We start from the raw sequence: 17541 nt of genomic DNA, 5'->3' as shown, positions 1-17541 counted from the left end.
CCCCACACTTGGTTGCCCCAAGGACTGACCTCTGCAGGGGTCCTTTGGATTTTCTGGCATCCGGGCTTCTGTCTGGGTGCGACTGGTGGACAGCACTGTGGGGGAACGGGGTGAGTCAGGGTCTCCTCCCAGCTCCACAGATGGCTGGCGCTGTGGCCTGCCCGCACTGCCGGCCCCCTTCCCGCCCTCTGGGGGTCGTCTCCATCAGCCCTCCCCGAGTACACCTCCAGGCTCTGGCGGGACCCTGGCTGTCTGCTGCTGGTCACGAGTACCTGTGCTCAGTGCTCAAGGACCGTCCCCAAGACAGTCACCTCGACAGTTTAGGGTGATGGTGACCAGTAAGTTATTGGGCCATAAATTGCGACAGCCCAGGGGTCAGCCAACTTTTCTGTCAAGGGCCAGAGAGCAAATATCTTTAGGCTTTGCAGCTGCACGGGGTTTCTGTCTGTCCTCTTGCCCTCCTCCTCCTGGTCCATCCCTCTAGAACTGGAAAGGCCAGTCCTAGGCTGTAGAGATCAGGCTTTGGGCCGCATCTGGCCTGTGGGCCGTGCGAGAGCCGGGCAGCGTCTGGGTCAGGGGGCCCTCCCTTTTCGGAGGGCTTGGCTCGTGCGGTCAGCACACCTTAGGCCCCAGGTGGGTCATCTTCCATGGGAGGGCGGTCCGGCCCCAGAACAGGAGGGCCCAGCCTGTCCTCTTGAAGCTCCGCCCTCTACCCACCAAGGCTGCCGGGTGGATGGTCCGGCTGCAGGAATCACGGCTGGGGCTGAGTGCTGACACACGCTGGGAGGGTTGTGGGTGTGCACAGCCCTGCCGCGGTGACCTTCTCATCTGGAGGACTGAACTATCTCCTGATTCCCCACGCCCTGTGTGCCCAACCAGGCCACCCCGAGCCTGGGGGACACGCACGGCGGGAGCAGATTCTGCCCTGGGGTGTGAGCGTCTTGACCAATGAGCTGGGCAGGGCCCCCACGGAGATGCCACCTCGGGTCGCGGCCGCTGTCCTCTGCTTGGAGCTGCACAAGCACTCCAGGGGGCCGGCGAGGGGGCTGCCATTCTCTGTGTGGCCAGCACACCTCCAGTGGTTTCTGCCCTTCTCAGAGCGAGGACACGCTTCCCAGGGTGGCAGACAGGGTGAGGTGTGACCCTGGGCCCCAGCCAGGCCCCCAGCACTCAGAGAGCCTGGAGCCGGGTGGAACTGGGGGTGAGGTCGGCTTTCGCCGGCTGCCACGGCTCCCCGGCCCTGTGGGTGGCACCCTGCTTCTGTGAGGGTCTCGGGGCTCAGTTCCGTACTCCTGGCTGCCTTGGGAATGTGTGCCCGTGTGAGGCTCCATGGCGAGCTCACGGTCAGCGGGTCTGCTGGGCCAGGTGAGCCTGGAGCTGGCCTGTGGGCTCTCCCTCTCACAGTGCCCCTCACGTTGTGACCTGACCACATTCATGAGGGGCTGATGGCCACACGGGGACCTGAGGTGGTCTCTGCAGTAGGTACCCCTCAGGTCAGTGCCCTGACTTCCTGGCTCAGGCTGTGACTTAAGGACTCATGGGAGAAGTCATGGAGGGCTGCCAGAGGGAGGCAGCTGGGGGCCGGGCAGGCAGGTGGGGGTGTGCGTGGGCGGGGGCTGCTGACCTGTGATCCTTGGAGTGGTTAGGGTGAAGTCCACTAACTGGGACGTCACAGAGGACACCAAGTGGTTTGGAGTCTGCTTCGATGCTGAAATCAGGGAAGCAGTGAGCAGGTGAGGGTCAGAGTGCAGTGTGTACTGGGGGGAGGGGCCGCAAGGTGAACAGGAAGGGCAGGGGGTGGGGGGCGAGCAGGGTGATGTAGTGGGGATGCGCCTGGCCTGACCCCGCCCCCGGCCGCGGGAGGAGCCCGGCTCACCTGGGACACGCACTGACAGGGACCGGTCGCCGTTGGGGTGCTTGACGCTGCACAGCAGGTGCTCTTCGGAGCCCTGGGGGATGCTTGAGAAAGGCAGGAGCACCTGGGAGGAGGCCGCGTACTTGCCCTCCCGCAGGACGGCCGGGAAGCTGTGGATGTTCAGGCTGCTGATGCTGGTGCTGTTACTGTAGCTCCAGGAGAAGCTGATGGAGCTGGGCAAGAAGTCCCGGGCCAGGCAGCCCAGGGCCACCGGGTTCTCATCAGACTGGGAGTTCACGCAGGAGACCAGGGGGAAGAGAATCGGGGCAGACGGGCTCCCTGAGGACCCGAGAGAGAGGACAAAAGAGAAAGGGGGCGTGAGAAGTGTCTCTCGTGCCCTGCCGGTAGGTCGGGGGTTCGGGCGACCCGCCTTCCCTCTGGGACAGTGGAGCCGGCGCGGCCTCACTGCCCCTGGCTCAGCCACACTGGGCCCAGGCTGGGGGTCTGGGGTCGGAGGGAGGGTCTGAAGGTCATTGGTGAGGATGATGCAGACTCAGCTCCACCGGCCCTCAGCACAAGCAGGTCACTGAGGTCGGCCCAGAGCAGCCAGGACGGCCCAGCGTGACTCCCAGGGCTCAGGTGAGGTTAAACCCTCCCAAAGCAGCTCGTCCAAGTCGAGCCAGCCCAGCCAGTCCACTTCTGCGGGACCCATCTCAGTCCCCCTTGGTTAGCCCAGCCCCGCTCAGCCCAGTTCAGCTCCGCTCAGCCCAGTTCAGTGCAAATCAACCCAGCTCAACCCAGTTCCGCTCAGCTTAGCCCAGCTCAGGCCAGCTCAGCCCAGCCCAGCTCAGCCCAGCTCAACCCAGTTCAGCCCAGCCCAGCCCAGCTCAGCACAGCTCAGCACAGCCCAGCTCAGCTCAGCCCAGACCAGCTCAGCTCAGCCCCGCTCAGCCCAGTTCAGTGCAGTTCAACCCAGCTCAGCTCAGCCCAGCTCAACCCAGTTCAGCCCAGCCCAGCCCAGCTCAGCACAGCTCAGCACAGCCCAGCTCAGCTCAGCCCAGACCAGCTCAGCTCAGCCCCGCTCAGCCCAGTTCAGTGCAGTTCAACCCAGCTCAGCTCAACTCAGCTCAACCCAGCCCAGCCCAGCTCAGCTCATCCAGTTCAGCCCAGTTCAGCCCAGCTCAGCCCAGCTCAGCCCAGCTCAGCTCAGTCCAGCTCAGCTCAGCTCAGCCCAGCCCAGCTGAACCCAGCTCAGCCCAGCCCAGCTCAGCCCAACTCAGCCCAGCTCAGCTCAGCACAGCACAGCTCAGCACAGCTCAGCTCAGCTCAGCTCAGCACAGCACAGCTCAGCACAGCTCAGCCCAGCCCAGCTCAGCCCAGTCCAGCTCAGCTCAGCCCAGCTCAGCCCAGCTCAGCTCAGCACAGCCCAGCTCAGCTCAGCTCAGCCCAGCTCAGCCCAGCTCAGCTCAGCCCAGCTCAGCCCAGCTCAGCTCAGCTCAGCACAGCCCAGCTCAGCACAGCTCAGCACAGCCCAGCCCAGCTCAGCTCAGCTCAGCTCAGCCCAGCTCAGCTCAGCTCAGCCCAGCTCAACCCAGCTCAACCCAGCTCAGCTCAGCTCAGCCCAGCTCAGCCCAGCTCAACCCAGCTCAGCTCAGCCCAGACCAGCTCACCCCAGCTCAGCCCAGCCCAGACCAGCTCAGCCCAGCTCAGCCCAGCTCGGCTCAGCCCGGCTCAGCCCAGCTCAGCCCAGCTCAGCACAGCCCAGCTCAGCCCAGCCCAGCCCAGCTCAGCTCAGCCCGGCTCAGCCCAGCTCAGCCCAGCTCAGCCCAGTTCAGTCCAGTTCAGACCACCTCAGTGCAGCCCAGCCCAGCTCAGCTCAGCCCAGCTCAGCGCAGCTCAGCTCAGCTCAGCACAGCCCAGCTCAGCTCAGCTCAGCCCAGCTCAGCCCAGCTCAGCTCAGCCCAGCTCAGCTCAGCCCAGCCCAGCCCAGCCCAGCCCAGCTCAGCCCCACTCACACCCGTTAAACCAGGCTCAGCTCAGTCCAATCCACCTCAGCTCAGCCCAGCTTAGCCCAGCTCAGACTAGCTCAGCCCAGTTCAGTCCAGTTCAGACCACCTCAGCGCAGCCCAGCCCAGCTCAGCTCAGCTCAGCCCAGTTCAGCCCCACTCAGCCCCACTAAGCCCGGCTCAGCTCAGTCCAATCCAGCTCAGCTCCGAAAGCCCGGTTCAGTCCGGTTTTGTCCAGCTCAGCTCAGGCCTGCTATGGGCAGCCCAGGGTAGCCCTGCACAGCCCTGAAAGCCCAGTGGTTCTAGCCAGAAAGCACCAGACCCACTTGCCTTGGCTAAGGCACCCGGTCCAGGAATCCCGCACAGCTGGGCTGGGCCCGGGGTCAGGTCCCTTTGTGCCCCTTGCTCTCTCCTCTCCCCGGAGTCCCTGCCCTCCCCTTCCCACTGGGCACCCGATTCCTCCGTGCCTGCCCCGGGCCCGGCCGGCTTCGGCTCCCAGCAGTGTCAGCCACCACCTTCCTCGGCTCCCTGGGATAATGCTTGCTGGCGACTTTACACTCCCTAAAGCATCTTGCAAGAGCCTAGGCGCATTTGCCCTCATCAGAAGGACGGTCCCAGCCTCTCTGGAATGGGCAGCGTGGCTTCTCCGGGGAGAGGAGAGCCTCGGGGACGCTTCCCTCAGCGCCTTGGCCTTCCCGGGCACGTGCCCGTGGCCCCGGTTCCTCTCACTCCCGAGTCTCAAATGAGTCCGACTTGACAAAATCCCCTCCAGGAGAAATCCTCATTAACAATGACGGGAAACGCATTTTTTGTGAATTGCCGCGCACAGCTGTGCTCTTTATCCCAAAGCTCTGCGGAGGCTGCTTTCCAGTGCACAGCAACGATCTAAAACCCAGAGCCGCCTTTCCCGCTTAAGCGAGGACACGGTAAGGGGTGCCCTGGTGTGTGAAGCACCCGGGCCCACACAGGCAGTAGTCAAAGACTGATTCCCCTTCGAGCGAAAACAAAACCGTTTCATACAGATTTCCCGGAGCAGCACATCCGGCGGCGCTGGCAGCCTTCCTCTTACCTTTCCAGGCTCCCGGTCACGGGCAAGTCCCGGGGGGTCTTTGGCCTGGAAGAATTCCTCCAAATCCCTTAAAAACGGCTGATTCACCACTAGCCCACTGGCCGGTGGCAGAAGCCAGGACTGCCATCCCCTGCTCCGGGCGGTCCCAGGAGACCCCCAGCCACGGCGGGCCTGGAGGCACCCGCTCTCGGACCCTCCACGGGAGCTCCTTCCACTAAGATGCTGGCTGGGCCGATGACTCAGAACAGAGACGGCCCTTCCAAAGCGTCCTGAGTCCTTCCGGACTCACACCCGCCTGCGTCTCCTCAATCCACCAACCAACATGGTTAACTGAAATACTTCATGACGAATGCACACATTTCACCTAAAATCTGTCCTGAGCTGGATACCTGCAAAGTGGTCTTGAAAAATACTGAAAGGAGGGCAACCGTATCAGAATACCAGAGTGTTTCTTAGTCACGAAGAGAAAATCGACCGCCTAAAGACTGTGGGCACACTCATAGTGAAAACAGTGCTTCAGGGCATCGGAGGATGGTTTGGGATTAATTACCTTGAAGGAATACCCCATTAGAACATTATACGAATGCATTGATAAAATGCACCTAAGACTATTTACTTTCTTAAATATTTACTTTGAAAAGGAATATAAACGAGCAGTTGATAAGCTAAAACTGAAATCGATTCCAATAGTTCAAATAGGAAGTAGGAGCTGGCAACCCCAGGAGCACTGAACGGATCCTCTCACAGCCTCGGAGGGACCAGCCCTGCCGGCACCTTGATCTTGCTTCCAGCCTCTAGGCTGTGAGAGAATGAACTTGTGTTGTTTAAGCCTGGCCTGTGGTTCTTTGTTGTGACAGCCCTCAGACACTCCTACAGGTGCTGTCCTGAGCTGTCAGCCCCGTGGCCTGCATGAGAACCCCCCCATCCCCACTGGGGGTGGCTGTGCTCTGTGGGACCCCTCATTGAATGTCCCACAGCCTGACAGGGTGGGCTGCAAAGGGCACCGTTTAATCAGAAATATGCACCGGGAGCCCACTGCCAGGGGAAGGGTTTCTCTGGGGACCCGTGTCCACTGCCAGCTCTCTTAGGCAGTCGCCTCTTCAAGCCCCTGCCACCCCTGTGGGCCCCCAGCACCCTGAAATTGCCTCCCAGGGGAGATGGCTCCCAGACTGCCCTCACCTGGGCCACCTCCTCTGGTCCCTGTGCCTCCTCTCCTGTCCCACCGCCTGCTGCCACAGCTGGCCCGGACTTCTCTGCATCGCCTGGCTCAGCTCCCTTCTCCGAGCACTAATCCCTGGCTCCCCTACCTCCTGCCAGCTGTCCCCCTTTCTGGGCCTTTCCTCTGTGTCTCTCCCGGCCGTTTCACCCGAGACCTCTGCGCCCGCTTCCGAGCTCCGTCACTGTCTGCTGGGCAGTGGGTGAGGGCCCGCGCTCCTGCAGAGCACACGGTGGCTGCACATGCGCCGGGCGCCCCTCCTGAGTCCCACCCGCACACACCAGGCACTCCCAAGGTCGGACAAGCCCTCCTGTGGCTGGGCTTGCTAGGAACAGAGACAGAGTGACAAGGCCTCACGCGGGGCTCGTAGCGGCGTCCCCGCTGACGCACACAGGGGCCCCAGCTCAGGCTGCGCTGGGAGACCAGGCCGGGGGTCCTCTCCAGCTCAGCTGTCTTTCTTCCTCTGGAACAGCCCTGAGACCCAGCCCGGCACGTCCCCTATGGGCCTGGGAGGAGACGCACGGCCCTTTCCAAAGAGCCCTTTGGAATTGGGGTCAGCTCTCGAGATACACAGCACACAGGAGTATGGCTTGAGGAAAACCCTTCACGAGGAAGCAGCGTCACAAGGTAAAATGTACGTATTTATTTCAAGGCCACAAGCGAGACATTGCAAAGCAGGGCCGGGCACAGCCCACGGCTGCGGGCTCCATGCTTGGCCACGGCATTTGGCCACGTCGGGAGAAGCCGGTTGCTTAGAGCTCGAAGCTGGAGAGGGACACGGGGAAGATTTCAGTACAAGTGGACAAGCCACGCAACCCCCTGGCCCCAAGGCGGCTCCCCTCTCGTTCCGTCTCTGGTGCCCCATGTCCTTGGCTGGCCGTCACTTCACCTGCAGGCGACAGAGACCATGTGAGTGGGGGTGGGGGTCCCAGGGGGTCGTGTGCCACCCGCTCCTCACGGCCAGGCAGCCCACCTTGAACAGGGTGACTGTGGTGCTGTAGAAGAGGCCCAGGAGGAAGAGGACGATGAAGGTGGAGGCCATGGTGTTGAGGTTCTCGAAGCCTTCTTCCTCGGCGCTCACTTCGCCCTCTGCAGGAGACATGGCACAGTGGGTCAGCTCGGCCGCAACGCCCGCAGGGCCCACCCTGGCTGCCCCTCGGCCGTGCGGCCACCGGGAGCGCTGGGGGCATGGCAGAAGCAGGCGGGCGGGCAGGAGGGCACGTGCTCTCCCGCGCCAGCCCTGCTGTGGGGCTGGGAGCTCCTGGGCTTGCCAGGCGGGGTCTCGGGCAGGCACGGCAGGCCACTGACCACCCGATCCGGGCCGGGCAGGCGCAGGGCGTGGCCAAAGCTGAGCAGAGAGGCGACCCCAAGCACCTTGTCCCAGGAGACCTGGGGTGGCAGAGAGCACGACCGAGCAGCACAGTACGCACGGGGTGCGGCCCGTGCCAGGGCCGGTGGAGTGGCCCCCGGTGTCCTGGACTCCCCTGGAGGTCGTAGGGCCACTTGGGGCTGAGAGGCAGGGGGTGGGCGTCCTGTCCCCTGCGGTTTGGGGTGGGCCCCGCGGCCAGTGAGGATCAGCCCCGGGGGCAGGCAGCTGTCTGTGCTGAGAGGCCCATCCTTCCAGCCTCCCTCCCTCTCCTTCTTGGGGCCAATGGCACACGGGAGAGGCCGTGTGGGGCGCTGGCTGGCTTGTCTGCCCCACCAGCACTCAAGGCTGGGGGACCAAGGGGCCAGACAGACCCTGAGCCCCCAGGGAGGGAGACATTAGGACGACAGGCAGAGGACATTCTGTGGGGTCTGCAGCCCCCACACTGAGAGACCCTGGGGTCCTCTGGGGCTCAGGCCCCTAAAGGGCCAGGAGCCCAGGAGGGTCGGGAGGCAGCCTGGAGGGGCGGTGGTGAGCTGGACCCAGGAGACCTGCTCGGCCCCCGCTCCCCTCCCTGCCCACCCGGCTCTGTGCCCACCATTTCCAGGCCAGTGTTTGCAGACAGGGCCCCTGCAGCTTCCTACTCCAAGGAGGCCCCTCCTGGGATAGCCTCCCGCTGCCTCTTCACAGCGGGAGGGGATGGGGGCGCTGCCGCCCTCACAAGGGCCTGGACCGGGAGTGGGAGAGGCACCCCTCCGGGGCATGGGCCCGCGCCATCCTGAGGAACTGCAGCTGGCCGGGCCATGGTGGGCCTTGGAGCCCGCTACCCTGGGGCTGGGGACGGTGGCCATGGCAGGAGTCCAGGATGGGCCGGCCCGTGGACACACCCCCAAGCTGAGACAGAAGGACAAGCAGAGCTTGGGCGCGACGCCCGGCAGCCAGAGTGGTGCAGAGGAACACCGCCGGCGGGGGCGGGCGCGTCTGCCAAGAGGCACCGAGTGGTGACGGCTGTGCGAGGGTCGGCATCTGTGTCCGTGTGTGCAAGCCTGTGCGTGTGCCGTGTGTGTGCACAGCACATCGGTGTGTGTGTGTCCATATGTCTGTGTGTGCATGTCTCAGCGTGTGTCTGCGTGCCCACGACTTGTCCACGAGCATGCAGGTGTGTCTGTGTGTGAGCCCATGTGCACGTGCCTATGTGTGCTGTGACTGTGCGTGCGTGTGTGTGTGTACCTGTGTATCTGTGTAGGTCTCTGTGTGTCCACGTGTGCATGTGTCCATGTCTTTGTGTGTGTGCCGTGTCCATCACATATGTGTCTGTGTCACGTGCATCCACGTCTCTGTCCATGTGTGTGCCTGCCTGTGTGTCCGCGCACACGCGTGTCTCTCTGTGTGCGTGCCCACATGCATGTGTGTCTCTGCGTGTATGTATGTGGCTGTGTGTGTGCATGCGCATGCACGTGTTGCACGCCCGTGTGCCCCCGGTGTGGCTGAAGAAGCAGCTAGAGGAGCAGTGAGTATAGGCTTGGCTTGCTGGGAGCATTCTGCAAGGGGCACCAGGGCTTCCAGGGCTGGGTCGGAGGCCCGTGCAGAGGCGGGGCGAGGGCGGTGGGGGAGGGCAGTCTGCTGGGGGGGGCAGCACAGCCATGGCCCCTGCGGGGAGAGCACCGCTCACTCACAACCAGCGTCTTTTGAACGGATCTTTTTATTTCTAATTTTTATAAAATGCAACATCTCACCCACTGACATGGTTAGTTTGCACGCACGCATGCACACACACAGCGACGGTCACCCAGGGGCTCTGGCCCCGGCCTGAGCGGGCGGCCGGGTGGTCAGTAGCAGGTGCTGGCCGTGTCGGACATGACCAGTGACACGTTGTACAGGGTGGGTTTACCGGTGGACTTGTCCACGGTCCTCTCGGTCACCATGTGGGGCAGGGCCTCGTGGCCCACGACGCAGGTGTAGGTCTCCCCGCTGTTCCAGTCCTCTTCGCTCACCGTCAGGATGCTGTACACGAAGTAGGCGCCAGGGACCTGGGGCTCGGGCGCCGGGGCACTGGTCACGTACTTGTCGGAGGACATGGGCTGCCCCTTCTGCAGCCACTGCACGAACACGTCCGCGGGCGAGAAGCCCTTCACCAGGCAGGTGACGGAGGCGGACTCCCGCAGGCTCAGCTGTTCCCGTGTTGGTGGCAGCACGTACACGGACGGCATGTGCTTGGCGACCTCTGTGGGGGAGACACGGTGGTGAGATCGGGTCGTGGGCGAGAGGGATCCGTCCTGGACGACGGGGAGCGCAGGGGTTCTCCTGGTCCCGCCTCGTTGTCCTCAGACCCCAGAAGCCGTGGGAGAGCCCGGGGCGGAGGGAAGGAGGCCAGTGCAGGCTCACCTGTGGGCCTGGAGATGTCGCGCTTCAGTGGCGAGGGCAGGTCTGTGTGGGTCACCGTGCACGTGAACCTTTCTCCAGACTCCCATTCCTCTACGCAGACAGAGGCCTCACCCACGGCGCTGAATGTGCCATTGGCGTGGCTCTCGGAGACGTTGGTGTGGGTCTGCAGGGCCTCGCCATTCTGGCGGGTCCAGGAGATGCTCAGGCTGTCATAGGTGGTCAGGTCTGTGACCAGGCAGGAAAGCTTGGCTGACTTGGTGAGGAAGATGCCAGCGAAGGACGGGGGGATGGTGAAGATCCTGATGTGGGAGGGCAGGGCTGGAGGTGGGAAGAGAGTTGGTTGGAGTGAAATCAGGCGGAGGAACAGTGCGGCCCAAAGAGCAGGCGCCGAGCTGGCTGCGTCCCTCGTGAGCCCAGGGTCCCCCCAGCTGCCCCGCACACAGCCCCTCCCTGCCCTGGGCCGCTCTGAGAAGCCAAGGCTCAGGACGCTGCTGGCACGTCGGGAGCGGTGTATGCAGACCTGTGTGAGGGTCCCCACCCAGCCCGGGGGCTGCACTCACGGGAGCCGCACACAGAGGACACGTTCTTCTGGATGATCCACTCGCTGTGTTCCACCTCACAGGTGAACACGCTCTGGCTGAGCCACTCGCTCTCCGTGATGGTCAGCATGCTGTAGGTCCTGAAGGTCACGGGCGAGGACTGTACAGTCTCCACTGGGCCTTCGCTGATGCCAGACACCACCCGCTTTCCGTCACGAAACCAGGAAAAGGAGATCTGCTTGGGGCTGAAGTCTGTGGCCTGGCAGATGAGCCTGGACGTGCGCTGGGGGTTGCCGGAGAAAGCGTCTCGGGGGGGCATGAAGACGACCACGTTGGGTGGCTGTTTACTTATGGGCCCTGCAGAGAAGGACAAGGCGTCAGCTGCGCCTGGTCTGACCCCGCCCCCGGCCGCGGGAGGAGCCCGGCTCACCTACGACAACTGACAGGGACCGGTCGCCGCTGGGGTGCTTGACGCTGCACAGCAGGTGCTCTTCGGAGCCCTGGGGGATGCTTGAGAAAGGCAGGAGCACCTGGGAGGAGGCCGCGTACTTGCCCTCCCGCAGGACGGCCGGGAAGCTGTGGATGTTCAGGCTGCTGATGCTGGTGCTGTTACTGTAGCTCCAGGAGAAGCTGATGGAGCTGGGCAAGAAGTCCCGGGCCAGGCAGCCCAGGGCCACCGGGTTCTCATCAGACTGGGAGTTCACGCAGGAGACCAGGGGGAAGAGAATCGGGGCAGACGGGCTCCCTGAGGACCCGAGAGAGAGGACAAAAGAGAAAGGGGGCGTGAGAAGTGTCTCTCGTGCCCTGCCGGTAGGTCGGGGGTTCGGGCGACCCGCCTTCCCTCTGGGACGGTGGAGCCGGCGCGGCCTCACTGCCCCTGGCTCAGCCACACTGGGCCCAGGCTGGGGGTCTGGGGTCGGAGGGAGGGTCTGAAGGTCATCGGTGAGGATGATGCAGACTCAGCTCCACCGGCCCTCAGCACAAGCAGGTCACTGAGGTCGGCCCAGAGCAGCCAGGACGGCCCGGCATGACTCCCAGGGCTCAGGTGAGGTTAAACCCTCCCAAAGCAGCTCGTCCAAGTCGAGCCAGCCCAGCCAGTCCACTTCTGCGGGACCCATCTCAGTCCCCCTTGGTTAGCCCAGCCCCGCTCAGCCCAGTTCAGTGCAGTTCAACCCAGCTCAACCCAGTTCAGCCCAGCTCAGCCCATCCAGCTCAGCTCAGCTCAGCCCGGCTCAGCCCATTTCAGCCCAGCTCAGCCCAGCTCAGCCCCGTTCAGCCCAGTTCAGTGCAAATCAACCCAGCTCAACCCATTTCAGCCCAGCTCAGCTCATCCAGTTCAGCCTGGATCAGCTCGGCTCAGCCCATCCAGCTAAGCCCCGATCGGCCCAGCTCAGCCCATCTCAGCCCATCCAGCTTAGCCCAGCTCAGCCCAGCTAGCCCAGCTCAGCCCAGCCCAGCTCAGCTCAGCCCAGACCAGCTCAGCCCAGCTCAGCCCAGCTCAGCTCAGCTCAGCCCAGCTCAGCCCAGACCAGCTCAGCCCAGCTCAGCCCAGCTCAGCTCAGTTCAGCCCAGCTCAGCACAGCCCAGCTCAGCCCTGCTCAGCTCAGCCCGGCTCAGCCCAGCTCAGCCCAGCTCAGCCCAGCTCAGCCCAGCCCAGCTCAGCACAGCCCAGCTCAGCCCAGACCAGCTCAGCCCAGCTCAGCCCAGCTCAGCTCAGTTCAGCCCAGCTCAGCACAGCCCAGCTCAGCCCAGCTCAGCCCAGCCCAGCTCAGCACAGCCCAGCCCAGCTCAGCCCAGCCCAGCTCAGCACAGCCCAGCTCAGCCCAGCTCAGCTCAGCCCAGCTCAGCTCAGCCCAGCCCAGCCCAGCCCAGCTCAGCCCAGCTCAGCCCAGCCCAGCTCAGCCAAGCTCAGCCCAGCTCAGCCCAGCTCAGCCCAGCCCAGCTCAGCTCAGCACAGCCCAGCTCAGCTCAGCTCAGCACAGCCCAGCTCAGCCCAGCTCAGCCCAGCCCAGCCCAGTTCAGCCCAGCTTAGCTCAGCTCAGCCCAGCCCAGCCCAGCTCAGCCCAGCCCAGCACAGCCCAGCTCAGCCCAGCTCAGCTCAGCCCAGCCCAGCTCAGCTCAGCCCAGCGCAGCCCAGCTCAGCCCAGCTCAGCCCAGCTCAGCTCAGTTCAGCCCAGCTCAGCACAGCCCAGCTCAGCCCAGCTCAGCCCAGCTTAGCCCAGCACAGCCCAGCTCAGCTCAGCCCAGCCCAGCTCAGCACAGCACAGCTCAGCTCAGCCTGGCTCAGCCCAGCTCAGCCCAGTTCAGTCCAGTTCAGACCACCTCAGTGCAGCCCAGCCCAGCTCAGCTCAGCCCAGCTCAGCCCAGCTCAGCACAGCCCAGCTCAGCTCAGCTCAGCCCAGCTCAGCCCAGCTCAGCTCAGCCCAGCCCAGCTCAGCCCAGCCCAGCTCAGCTCAGCCCAGCTCAGCCCAGCTCAGCTCAGCACAGCCCAGCTCAGCTCAGCTCAGCCCAGCTCAACCCAGCTCAACCCAGCTCAGCTCAGCTCAGCCCAGCTCAGCCCAGCTCAACCCAGCTCAGCTCAGCCCAGACCAGCTCACCCCAGCTCAGCCCAGCCCAGACCAGCTCAGCCCAGCTCAGCCCAGCTCGGCTCAGCCCGGCTCAGCCCAGCTCAGCCCAGCTCAGCACAGCCCAGCTCAGCCCAGCCCAGCCCAGCTCAGCTCAGCCCGGCTCAGCCCAGCTCAGCCCAGCTCAGCCCAGTTCAGTCCAGTTCAGACCACCTCAGTGCAGCCCAGCCCAGCTCAGCTCAGCCCAGCTCAGCGCAGCTCAGCTCAGCTCAGCACAGCCCAGCTCAGCTCAGCTCAGCCCAGCTCAGCCCAGCTCAGCTCAGCCCAGCTCAGCTCAGCCCAGCCCAGCCCAGCCCAGCCCAGCTCAGCCCCACTCACACCCGTTAAACCAGGCTCAGCTCAGTCCAATCCACCTCAGCTCAGCCCAGCTTAGCCCAGCTCAGACTAGCTCAGCCCAGTTCAGTCCAGTTCAGACCACCTCAGCGCAGCCCAGCCCAGCTCAGCTCAGCTCAGCCCAGTTCAGCCCCACTCAGCCCCACTAAGCCCGGCTCAGCTCAGTCCAATCCAGCTCAGCTCCGAAAGCCCGGTTCAGTCCGGTTTTGTCCAGCTCAGCTCAGGCCTGCTATGGGCAGCCCAGGGTAGCCCTGCACAGCCCTGAAAGCCCAGTGGTTCTAGCCAGAAAGCACCAGACCCACTTGCCTTGGCTAAGGCACCCGGTCCAGGAATCCCGCACAGCTGGGCTGGGCCCGGGGTCAGGTCCCTTTGTGCCCCTTGCTCTCTCCTCTCCCCGGAGTCCCTGCCCTCCCCTTCCCACTGGGCACCCGATTCCTCCGTGCCTGCCCCGGGCCCGGCCGGCTTCGGCTCCCAGCAGTGTCAGCCACCACCTTCCTCGGCTCCCTGGGATAATGCTTGCTGGCGACTTTACACTCCCTAAAGCATCTTGCAAGAGCCTAGGCGCATTTGCCCTCATCAGAAGGACGGTCCCAGCCTCTCTGGAATGGGCAGCGTGGCTTCTCCGGGGAGAGGAGAGCCTCGGGGACGCTTCCCTCGGCGCCTTGGCCTTCCCGGGCACGTGCCCGTGGCCCCGGTTCCTCTCACTCCCGAGTCTCAAATGAGTCCGACTTGACAAAATCCCCTCCAGGAGAAATCCTCATTAACAATGACGGGAAACGCATTTTTTGTGAATTGCCGCGCACAGCTGTGCTCTTTATCCCAAAGCTCTGCGGAGGCTGCTTTCCAGTGCACAGCAACGATCTAAAACCCAGAGCCGCCTTTCCCGCTTAAGCGAGGACACGGTAAGGGGTGCCCTGGTGTGTGAAGCACCCGGGCCCACACAGGCAGTAGTCAAAGACTGATTCCCCTTCGAGCGAAAACAAAACCGTTTCATACAGATTTCCCGGAGCAGCACATCCGGCGGCGCTGGCAGCCTTCCTCTTACCTTTCCAGGCTCCCGGTCACGGGCAAGTCCCGGGGGGTCTTTGGCCTGGAAGAATTCCTCCAAATCCCTTAAAAACGGCTGATTCACCACTAGCCCACTGGCCGGTGGCAGAAGCCAGGACTGCCATCCCCTGCTCCGGGCGGTCCCAGGAGACCCCCAGCCACGGCGGGCCTGGGGGCACCCGCTCTCGGACCCTCCACGGGAGCTCCTTCCACTAAGATGCTGGCTGGGCCGATGACTCAGAACAGAGACGGCCCTTCCAAAGCATCCTGAGTCCTTCCGGACTCACACCCGCCTGCGTCTCCTCAATCCACCAACCAACATGGTTAACTGAAATACTTCATGACGAATGCACACATTTCACCTAAAATCTGTCCTGAGCTGGATACCTGCAAAGTGGTCTCGAAAAATACTGAAAGGAGGGCAACCGTATCAGAATACCAGAGTGTTTCTTAGTCACGAAGAGAAAATCGACCGCCTAAAGACTGTGGGCACACTCATAGTGAAAACAGTGCTTCAGGGCATCGGAGGATGGTTTGGGATTAATTACCTTGAAGGAATACCCCATTAGAACATTATACGAATGCATTGATAAAATGCACCTAAGACTATTTACTTTCTTAAATATTTACTTTGAAAAGGAATATAAACGAGCAGTTGATAAGCTAAAACTGAAATCGATTCAAATAGTGAAAAGGGGAACCTTCTAGTTTCTGTCAACATCTTTGCCTTAATTTAGAAATGCAAATTTTCCAGGTGTTGTTGCGTTCAGTGGAACATTTTCAGTTTTGTGGGCCGCGCAACACCCTCACCAAACCACACCTTGGTGGCCATGAGCTAAAAATGTACCAACTGTGTTTTCTTGCTTCCTGAAATAGACTCTCGGCTCATCTGCTTCCTGCCACCTGCTGCAGGGGGCCAGCCCCACACGCGGCCATCTTGACTAACTCAGCACCACCAATTAATTAAAAAAATAAGCCGAATTTATTGTTGCCAAAACTCAGCCTTGAAGCAGGGCAGGGGGCCGACAGTACCGAGTTACTGCTCCTCGGCCAAGCTTGCACCCCTGTCAACTCCCCAAAGACAGGATTCACAGTTGTTAATCGAATGATAAAATTTAAAATACATTAACAGTCTCTCACATCCTAAAGTCACAATTTTCCTGATCATCAGGACCCCCTTGAAGCATATCCTGCCTTTTAGTATTTCGTAAGCGTGCCTCTTACGATGAACATGTATCTTTCTCTTAGCAAGTGTCCCCACAAAGCCCGGTACCTGTAACCTCCCCAGGCTCTTCCTTTCGGGGGGCTGGGGCACCCCGCTCTCACCAAGATCGGGACACTACACGTCCATCCTCACCAGACAATTCTAACCCTAACCAATAAAGAATTTGAAGTACAATCTGGCGCAGAGCACACCTCATATCTGAAGAGGATATTTCACTGTGCCTTCCACATGTGGCATTCCTGTGCTTCTAGAAACACAATCATCAAGGCACAGTCCTCAACTGACTCTATGATTGTAGCAGCCAAATTATCTCTTGCCATAGACCAAACTGTCCTGCCGCCGAGGGGGTCCTGGGACTCCCCCACAGGTGGCCCTTCCCGCCTGCAGCCGCCTCTTGAATGCCGGCAGTATTCCGATTTTTGAAAGACATCAGAAAATCCAGAGGCTCTGAAATCCCTAGGGCGCCTGGTCCTGGTCCCCTCCTGGCCAGTCTGCCCAGTCCCCCGGCGGACACAGACACGTCCTGAGGACCAGACGGCGATGCCCAGAAACCCCAGAGACAGGAGCAGAAAATAAAGGCCCTGGAGGGGCCATTCTTACCTGAGGAGACGGTGACATCGATCCCTTGGCCCCAGGCGTCTATACCGCAGTAATCACTGTGGTGGGATCTCCAGCTTCACCTCACAAAAACCTCGGGGGCCCGGCACGGCCCCATGGCGCCCGGGGAGCCGACGGTCCGAGTCACTTATCCGGAGGGCCCCAGAACCCTCTGATGGCCCTGCCCCCTCCAGGCTGACCCGGAGACCCCACATCCCAGCCTGGCGCCCAGAAGCCAGACCACTGCCCGCCTAGGCTGCCTGACCATGAATCACGAATCCTTAACTCAAACTCAGAAGTCCAATCAACATCAAACAGCCAGCCGCCTGCCCCAGAAAGCTGACGGAAGCCCCTGGTGACGCGGTGATGCTCGAATCAAATGGCCAGACCAGCCAAAGGAGCTGCCTTGGCTGTCCCTGCACTGCGGCGTCCTTGGGGCAGGGAGGTCCATCTCTGGGCCCCTTTTATGGGGACCCTCTCCCTGGCTCCCTTTCCGGTCCTCCAAAGTGCCCCGCGCCTCTGACATTGAGACCCTGACACCACGGGTCTCCCCAAGTGCGGTGGAAGTGTGGAGGGGCTGAGGACTCACCTGAGGAGACGGTGACCAGGAGCCCCTGGCCCCAGGGGTCATACCAGTTGTCACACTGTGACAACTATGCCGGGACCCCGAGCAATAACTGGTGGCCAAGACCGCCGGGCCACCTCGCACAGCGCCTACTGTGGCGGCAGGGCTGGGGACCTTGGGAGCGCAGAGCCCCCGGGTGGCTGAGACCCCAGGGAAAGCTCTGGCTGCAGAGCCCATCCAGAGAGGGCGTCTGGAACCTCTGCTCCCTGCTGGGGTGAGCCTGGGCCCCCTCAGCCCTCTTTCTGAGTCCCCCAGGCCCTCTAGACCTGAGACCCAGACAGCCTCGTTTTCCCCCCAAATGCAGCAAAAAAGTCTCAGAGAAAGTGAGGCAGGAGGGCTGGTGAGGACTCACCTGAGGAGACGGTGACCAGGAGCCCCTGGCCCCAGGTATCCAGTTGTCACAATGCCATGGGCCCCGTTGGGAGGTGTACAAAAACCCAAGCCCCTGGCAGCCTCCTGGTCCCACCCGAAGCCCTACCCCCAGGTCTCTGCGGCCCCGGGCGCAGAACCCGCTCCGTCCAGACTGTTCCACCAGCAGAGGTCCCATTTCCGCAGGACGGGGAGGCAGATGACTTCAGGAGCAGCCTCCCCCCGGGGACCCCCGAGCGTCCCACACGGGCCAAGGACTCTCTGGAGGTTTTCCCCCGGCCCAGG

The 17541-nt window shown here is 62.5% G+C and overlaps 3 gene segments (V, D, J or C); all 3 read right to left on the bottom strand.

The window, feature by feature from the left end:
* Positions 1–2567, bottom strand: part of LOC307181280 (immunoglobulin heavy constant delta-like) — a 32385-nt gene extending 29818 nt beyond the window's left edge. The window contains exons 1-4 of the C gene segment in view: positions 2507–2567; positions 1877–2194; positions 1625–1708; positions 30–95 (exon numbers count right to left, since the gene is read on the bottom strand).
* The window catches only part of LOC307181284 (immunoglobulin heavy constant epsilon-like), a 112387-nt gene extending 95273 nt beyond the window's left edge, over positions 1–17114 (bottom strand). The window contains exon 1 of the C gene segment in view: positions 16852–17114.
* On the bottom strand, positions 6663–17274 carry LOC307181285 (immunoglobulin heavy constant mu-like). The segment is given in 7 exons: positions 17240–17274; positions 10867–11181; positions 10458–10793; positions 9898–10215; positions 9404–9736; positions 7120–7235; positions 6663–7035 (listed from the first exon to the last, which is right to left on the bottom strand).
* Between the last annotated feature and the right edge of the window lie 267 nt (positions 17275–17541).

Source organism: Stenella coeruleoalba, assembly GCF_951394435.1.
Source record: "Stenella coeruleoalba genome assembly, contig: scaffold_225, whole genome shotgun sequence".
NCBI classification, from domain to species: domain Eukaryota; kingdom Metazoa; phylum Chordata; class Mammalia; order Artiodactyla; family Delphinidae; genus Stenella; species Stenella coeruleoalba.
This window is presented reverse-complemented; position numbering and strand designations above follow the sequence as displayed.